Here is a 6,911-nt window from a genome sequence, read left to right on the forward strand (position 1 = left end):
TGAGCATACATAGGGATGTAGGGACAGAGAAAGCGACTTTGTTTTATACTATGTAGTGTTACAACATTAAACCTTTATACAAACGTAAATTTGGTACCCGAAATGTGAGCTAATGAAAGCGGTAAAAAAATGTCACACAATTTTAATGCTTTATTTTCGATTTTGTAATTAAATTTGGATAGCTCACAGCTCAGCTGGTGGTATGTGGTTACCGGAGCTTATCAATATTATAATGCTAATGCATTCTCTTACACTCTTCAAACGGTAACGCATAACGGCTTCGCGGCAGGAGTTGGTACGGTACTAGTGCTGGCTTGCTAGCCACACTACTCCTTTATAGAGCCGTACCAGCAATGGTGTCTCTAGCCAATGTAGCGCCCGTCTGCATATTGTGGCAGCTAATAAAAAATTAAATCTTACTTTTTATATCATTTGAACCAACAGAAAGGTGGATTTATTTCATATTTACATTTTTACTCAAGTTTTTTTTTAATTGCTTAGGTGGGTGGACGAGCTCACAGCCCACCTAGTGTTAAGTGGTTACTGGAGCCCATGGACATCTACAACGTAAATGTGCCACCCGCCTTGAGATATAAATTCCAAGATCTCAGTATAGTTACAACGGCTGCTCCACCTTTCAAACCGAAACGCATTACTGCTTCACGGCAGAAATAGGCAGGGCGGTGGTACCTACCCGTGCGGACTCACAAGAGGTCCTACCATCAGTTACTTTGCAAAAATACTATTTAGCAGAGCGTTAGAGTTCAAATTGCGAACGTGCCTTTGAGAAAACACCCACTACTACACCAAAATAATCTATATTTACCTGTTTTAAGGTTTATTTCATGTTGAAACAAAAGCGACTATCGTAAGAGCCACACGCCCTTGCTTATCAGTCATAGATAATACACATAAATTAGTTATAGATAAGTAACTCAAGTACTCAACAAAAATGTTTACGGGCGTCGGCCACTAGATGGCTTCACTTCGATTAGTCTCTCATCGCTCTTGATGGCAGTAACATATTACTTATCCTATATTTTATTTTTAAGGAAGGATTTTGTAAATTTTCAGAAACCACAAATAAACAAAATTAAATTAATTTGTCTATAACAAATAAAGACTTGTATGATTAATTGTTTTTATTTTATGTGTTTAGTTATACATTATTTAAATGCCTTAACTTTAACAATATATAAGTTTAGGGCATCCGCTACAAGATGTCGCTAGTTTCCATACAAAAAATATTTATCTTAAAGTATCGCATTTTCAGGGCCCTGTTATCCCTACCCTTCAAACCGAAACGCATCACTGCTTCACGGCAGAAATAGGCAGGGTGTTGGTAACCTACCCGTGCGGATTCACAAGAGGTCCAACCACCAGTACCTAATTACGCAAATTATAATTTTGTGGGTTTGATTTTTGTTACACGATGTCACTTCACTTCACCGTGGAAGTCAATCGTGAACATTTGCTAAGTATATTTCATTAGAAAAATTGGTACCCGCCTGCGGGGTTCGAATACCAGTGCATCGCTACATACGATTGCACTGGACGTCTTATCCTTTAGGCCACGACGACTTCAAAGTTCAAGTGTTAATGTAGACACATAGTATGGACACAGAGCGGCAAAGCTGAGGATATCTGAAGCGGGTTGTATCGAGGTCGCGGATCCCCCGCCGGAAGTGGCGCGTGGCGCACGCGACCCACCACCCCCGTTTTCTTGTGACGAAACATGCAAATTTCTTCGACCTGCCCGATATCATCAGGAGGGTCCGAACGCGTTGGATATGTGTTTTTCATCAGAAACAAGGTCGCCCCGTCCGATCTAGTTTGAGGTCATTAATATGAAACCAAAAATGTTTTTATAGGTTTCGTAGGACGGTTTTTGTTGACGAAACCAAATTACGCCAGCAGCCTTTTCGATGGATAATACGACGGTAATTTTTATCACGTAACAGAAGTCAAAGTGGAGAGCCAATGCTGGTCTAGTGTTATTTGAATTGAATAAGTCTTGGCCTTTAGTCTTGGCTCTTTGTGGGTACGAATTATGTCAACGTAACGTATACTGTGTGCTGTAACTTAAAAAGAAAAAGCATTAAATCGATTGCTTTCCTTTGTAAAGAAGTTGTTATTCACGAATCCAAATGAGTGTGCTATTTTGCGTTTAACTCCTTTAGTAAAGTTGTTTTTATCGTTATTTTTTGGTGACAAAACTCCATGTTTAAATTGTAGGAGGTTTTACGGCAAAGGAAAGATTTTCCACCAAGCGGTTTATATTGCTATAAGAACTTGGAATTCGTAACTGTATACATGCAAACATATCTTGAAAATGTCGTAAGTGAGATTCAGGTATCTATCAAATACCTTGTGTTGTATGATAACTACCGCTACAAAATCATCATCACGTCAGTTGCTGAACGTAGGTACTCCATAGATTGCTAGACAGAAATATTCCCAAATGGACGCCATGGTCCTGGGTCCTAGTAGAATACCTAATAGTAAGGATTAACTCTGCCGGTGACTAGAAAACCTACTGAGGTGACTTAAAATTGGTGAGCCGCTATGTTAATTATTTGGTGTTCAATAGTTATTATGGAATGAGCCCATAGTTACCACATCTTGAAATCCACCATCCACTTTGAGGTAATAACCCGAAGTCTTAGTAGCTTTGAATTAATGAATCACACAGAATCAAGCCCACAGCAGAATGGCAATCAGAACTGCATCAATGGCAATGTCCTGCTGTACTGTGCTCACAGTAAAATACGTAGATTTTGCTTAGATAGGTCAAAGAGCTCCCGGTATACCTGGTGTTAAGGGGTTACCGGAGCCCATAGACATCAGCTACATGAATGCCACCACTCACCTTGAGACTTGAGATCTAAGCCTTAATTTTACATTACAATGGCGACAAGACCCATTACTGGTTCCCGAACTGTTCAAACCGAAATGCATTACTGGTGGTGGAACCTAACGTTCCGGGCTCACAAGACGCCCTACCACTGCTAATTACGAAAACTATAATTATGAGTATGTGTTTTAATAATAAATAAACAATCGGTTAGAAGTTTCATTACAAAAAATACTATTGAAGCAGTGTTCCGCAGGAAGAAGTGGACTGCGGCGCTGGTATCGAAAAATTAAGGTCTGGTACAGTTGATTTAAGTTTTTAAGAACATTTCTCGCACTTAATGTAAATATTTCACTCGCAATCAAGTTTTACATGCATGTTTACCGGTTTATTGTAAAGTCTTATACTTTCTAAGTGTATATTAATGTTCTACAAAAATTATGCCTATCAGTTAATGTATATGAGTATATATACATAAGTTTGATAGATGATAGCCATCCAAATTAAACGTAATCATAAATCTGCTCGTTTCCGAGTCACTCTTCCCTTAAACACAAAAAAAAATGGGTCAATGCATGGGACATTCTGAGACATCGCTGAAAAAAGTTTGTTTGTAAATCCGGCCGGGGCACCTTTCCACTTTATTTACCCGTATCATGCAAGAAATCGGCTGGAGCCACGCAGCCGTGCCGCAGTCATGCTCCGCCCGCCCTACGAGTAACACTCGCACGGAACCAATGTGCTCCCCCGTGACTCCGAGTGCGGTGATACCGTGTGCTACTAATGTGTGAGGATGTCGCAGGCCGCGGGCGGCAAAAAGGGCGGCAAAGGCCCGCCAAAGAAGAACACCGAAGAAGACAAGAACGCACCTGCGAAGCCTGCAGAAGAGAAAGACGAAACGGCCTCGAACAATGGAGAGAAGAAGGAAGTCAAGGAAGTCAATGGAGCGGAGGTGGTCAAGCCGCCCAGCGCCGGTGTCAACATTCGCGACGTGGCCGGGAAGATCTTGACCTTGGCCCAAAAAGGAGAATGGCCGGCCGTCGAGCAAACGCTCAAGGTCTTGGAGAAGCTGGTGGCTGCTGGGGGAGAAGATGCCATCAGTGTCCCTATGGCGGGGATACTTGATCCCGTAAGTGATTTAGTATTGTCTTGTGTTATCATTCGCCCGAAGAACATTCAGCATCAACCGCGTTTGAGGAAATTCGTAAATGTCAATAATGATAATTTTATATTATAGCTTTTTATTATTTTAAATTTGTGATTTTAGTTTATACTGAAGCGGTGTGTGGGCGTTCCAAGGCCTTTTGTTTTCCACTGTACCCTTTCCACGCACAAATACCCATTAGCTCCCGAGACTTACAATTATAATTTTCTTGGAATTAGACACGTTATAATAATACGAAGTTTATCAAGATATTTTTTGACTTGCCGAACTTGAAGACGTACTTATGTATACTTTTAGAGATAAATCTATAGTTTAGTAGGGTCCCGCAGTAGTCGAAATTCGACTATAATAATTAATTGGAATTCTAAGTTTGTACACTATTATAATTGTATTTTATACTTCTATAATCACAAATTTCGCCAAGGCTACACTATAAAAAAATATTAATAAAGACAAACAATATTTAATCTATTCTCAATTTGACAACAGACGTCAAGAACAAAAGTTTAACAATAAATAGTATGCATGCGTGTGTGCGTCAAATATAGGTACATTATAGGTATTGTGTATAGTAATGTTTTCTTTATTGGTTTAATGTATCTTTTATGCATTATTTAAAAAAATATTAGCATTGTGCACTTCTTCTCTATATTCTGTATAAGTGAGGAAAATTTCATACTCCTCCGTCCGCGCAATTTTCATAAAAAGGGATACAAAGTTTTTGCTTCACGTATTAATATGTATATTATTTTGAATTTAATCATTTTACCGACGAGTCGAATATTTTACAGTTTTCGTAGATACCAACAACTGCAGTTCAAAGTAGTAGTAGTAGTTAATTATGTCAACGACTCGACGGTTTTTTTGCACGATATTATTCTAACATATTTTAGATGTATAGACCCGAGTGAACGTACAATAATTATCTATGCTCATTTTTTTTTGAATCAATCTGGATACGGTCGTAATATCTGATGGTAGGACCTCTTGTGAGTCCGCGCGGGTAGGTACCACCACCCCACCTATTTCTGCCGTGAAGAAGTAATGCGTTTCGGTTTGAAGAGTGGGACAGCCGTTGTAACTATACTTGAGACCTTAGAACTTATATCTCAAGGTGGGTGGCGTATTTACGTTGTAGATGTCTATGGGCTCCAGTAACCACTTGACACCAGCTGGGCTGTGAGCTCGTCCACCCATCTAAGCAATAAAAAAACATCGCTACATAATTCGAATTCATGACATTGTTGAGCGACGGTAACCACTCACCATCAGGTGGGCCGTACGCTCGTTTGCCTACAAGGGCAATAGAAAAACCCTATGAAAATTTTTGTATGTTTTGGACTTTATAAGCCAAGACTTCTTAAATAACTCCATAAATAATTCTCAAATATTATAAACTAGCGACCCGCGCTCGCTTCGCTTCGGAAACTGTAATTTATTATTGATTTCTCCACTATTTAATGGATGCTATTATACATATAAATCTTCCTCTTCAATCACTCTATCTATTAAAAAAAAACACATCAAAATCCGTTCCGTAGTTTTAAAGATTTAAGCATACATAGGGACAGACAGATATAGGGACAGAGAAAGCGACTTTGTTTTATACTATGTAGTGATATCTTACGGGCCAAAGATACGTATAGGCGATCACCGCCTTAGGTAGCACCATCCTGCCTATTTTGGTCGCGAAGCAATCGTGCATGCTTCGAAGGCCACGAAAATTGCACCATTTTAATTTAGACTTAGCTATGATAAAAATAGTTGGTTCAACACTAAATAATACGCTTATTTTTAACTTTGTTGTGTTGTGTGTTGACTAAATATGTCCGGCCGCTAGTTCGTTCGTATTGGTTATTAGCGATTTTGTAACTACGATTATGAATTATCGGACTAGGCTTTTAACGTTATCAATTTAATCTGATTACCAACGGAAACCACGATCGAGCATCGTGAAATATATCGAACTTCGAAAAAACAAATGAGAAACAATGGTACCTAGCTCTTCAGGTCATACACTAAGAATCAAAATCGTCTATTTATTTTGATGTTAATAATTAAGTAACATATTCATTGAATGTCAAAATGGATTAATTTCGCTTACAAACAAAACAAAACTGGAAAACACCCTCAAAGCTCAGAAAGCATTTTTGCAAGCAAATTGTCGTATGCGTTTATTTTAAAAAAAACTTTTGAAATATAAATAATATTTATATTAATTTACAATCACAAAAAAAAATTGATTTGTAAGAAGAGCGCTCGTTTTATCCATTTTTCATTACGCTGCTGAGACCTGGACATCAAGAGAAATTGAGAAAAAGAGGATAGATGCTCTCGACATGTGGTGCTGGAGAAGAATGTAGTTGATGGAATTCAGAACGAATCAATCTTTTGTTCAGGAACTCGGCATTAAGCAGCGGCTATTCTCCATCATTTAGGATCGCATTTTCACTTTCTTCGGACATGTGTCGCGACGGGATGACGACTCTGTGGAAGCCCTTCATGAACACATGCTAGGTTCAACTGATTTTTAGGCACATGAGTTTTACGCAATTATATTTTGTACCTATTTATAAAAATCTGACTTTTGTAATCCTGCTGTTTTCTATGCAAATTAAATTAGAGAAATCAAACACATATACATTACACATCTAGCGGATCCAAGCTTGTAGTTCATATGTTTTTAAAACATAAATACTACTATAAGCAATCGAAACACTGATGCCCGTATCATTAGACGTTTCGTAAAATAGTCCTCCACTCTTAACTCATCCGATGATGCTCGAGAATTCCCTCCAAACTTACTCGAGTTTGGTATTTTTAGTCGACCATTACAATATTCCTCAACTGTCCTCCAGTGAGGTAATAATGATGAAAATTTGATCAAGCTAG

The sequence above is a fragment of the Bombyx mori genome, chromosome 12 (genome assembly GCF_030269925.1).
Source record: "Bombyx mori chromosome 12, ASM3026992v2".
In the NCBI taxonomy this organism is placed as follows: Eukaryota; Metazoa; Arthropoda; class Insecta; order Lepidoptera; family Bombycidae; genus Bombyx; species Bombyx mori.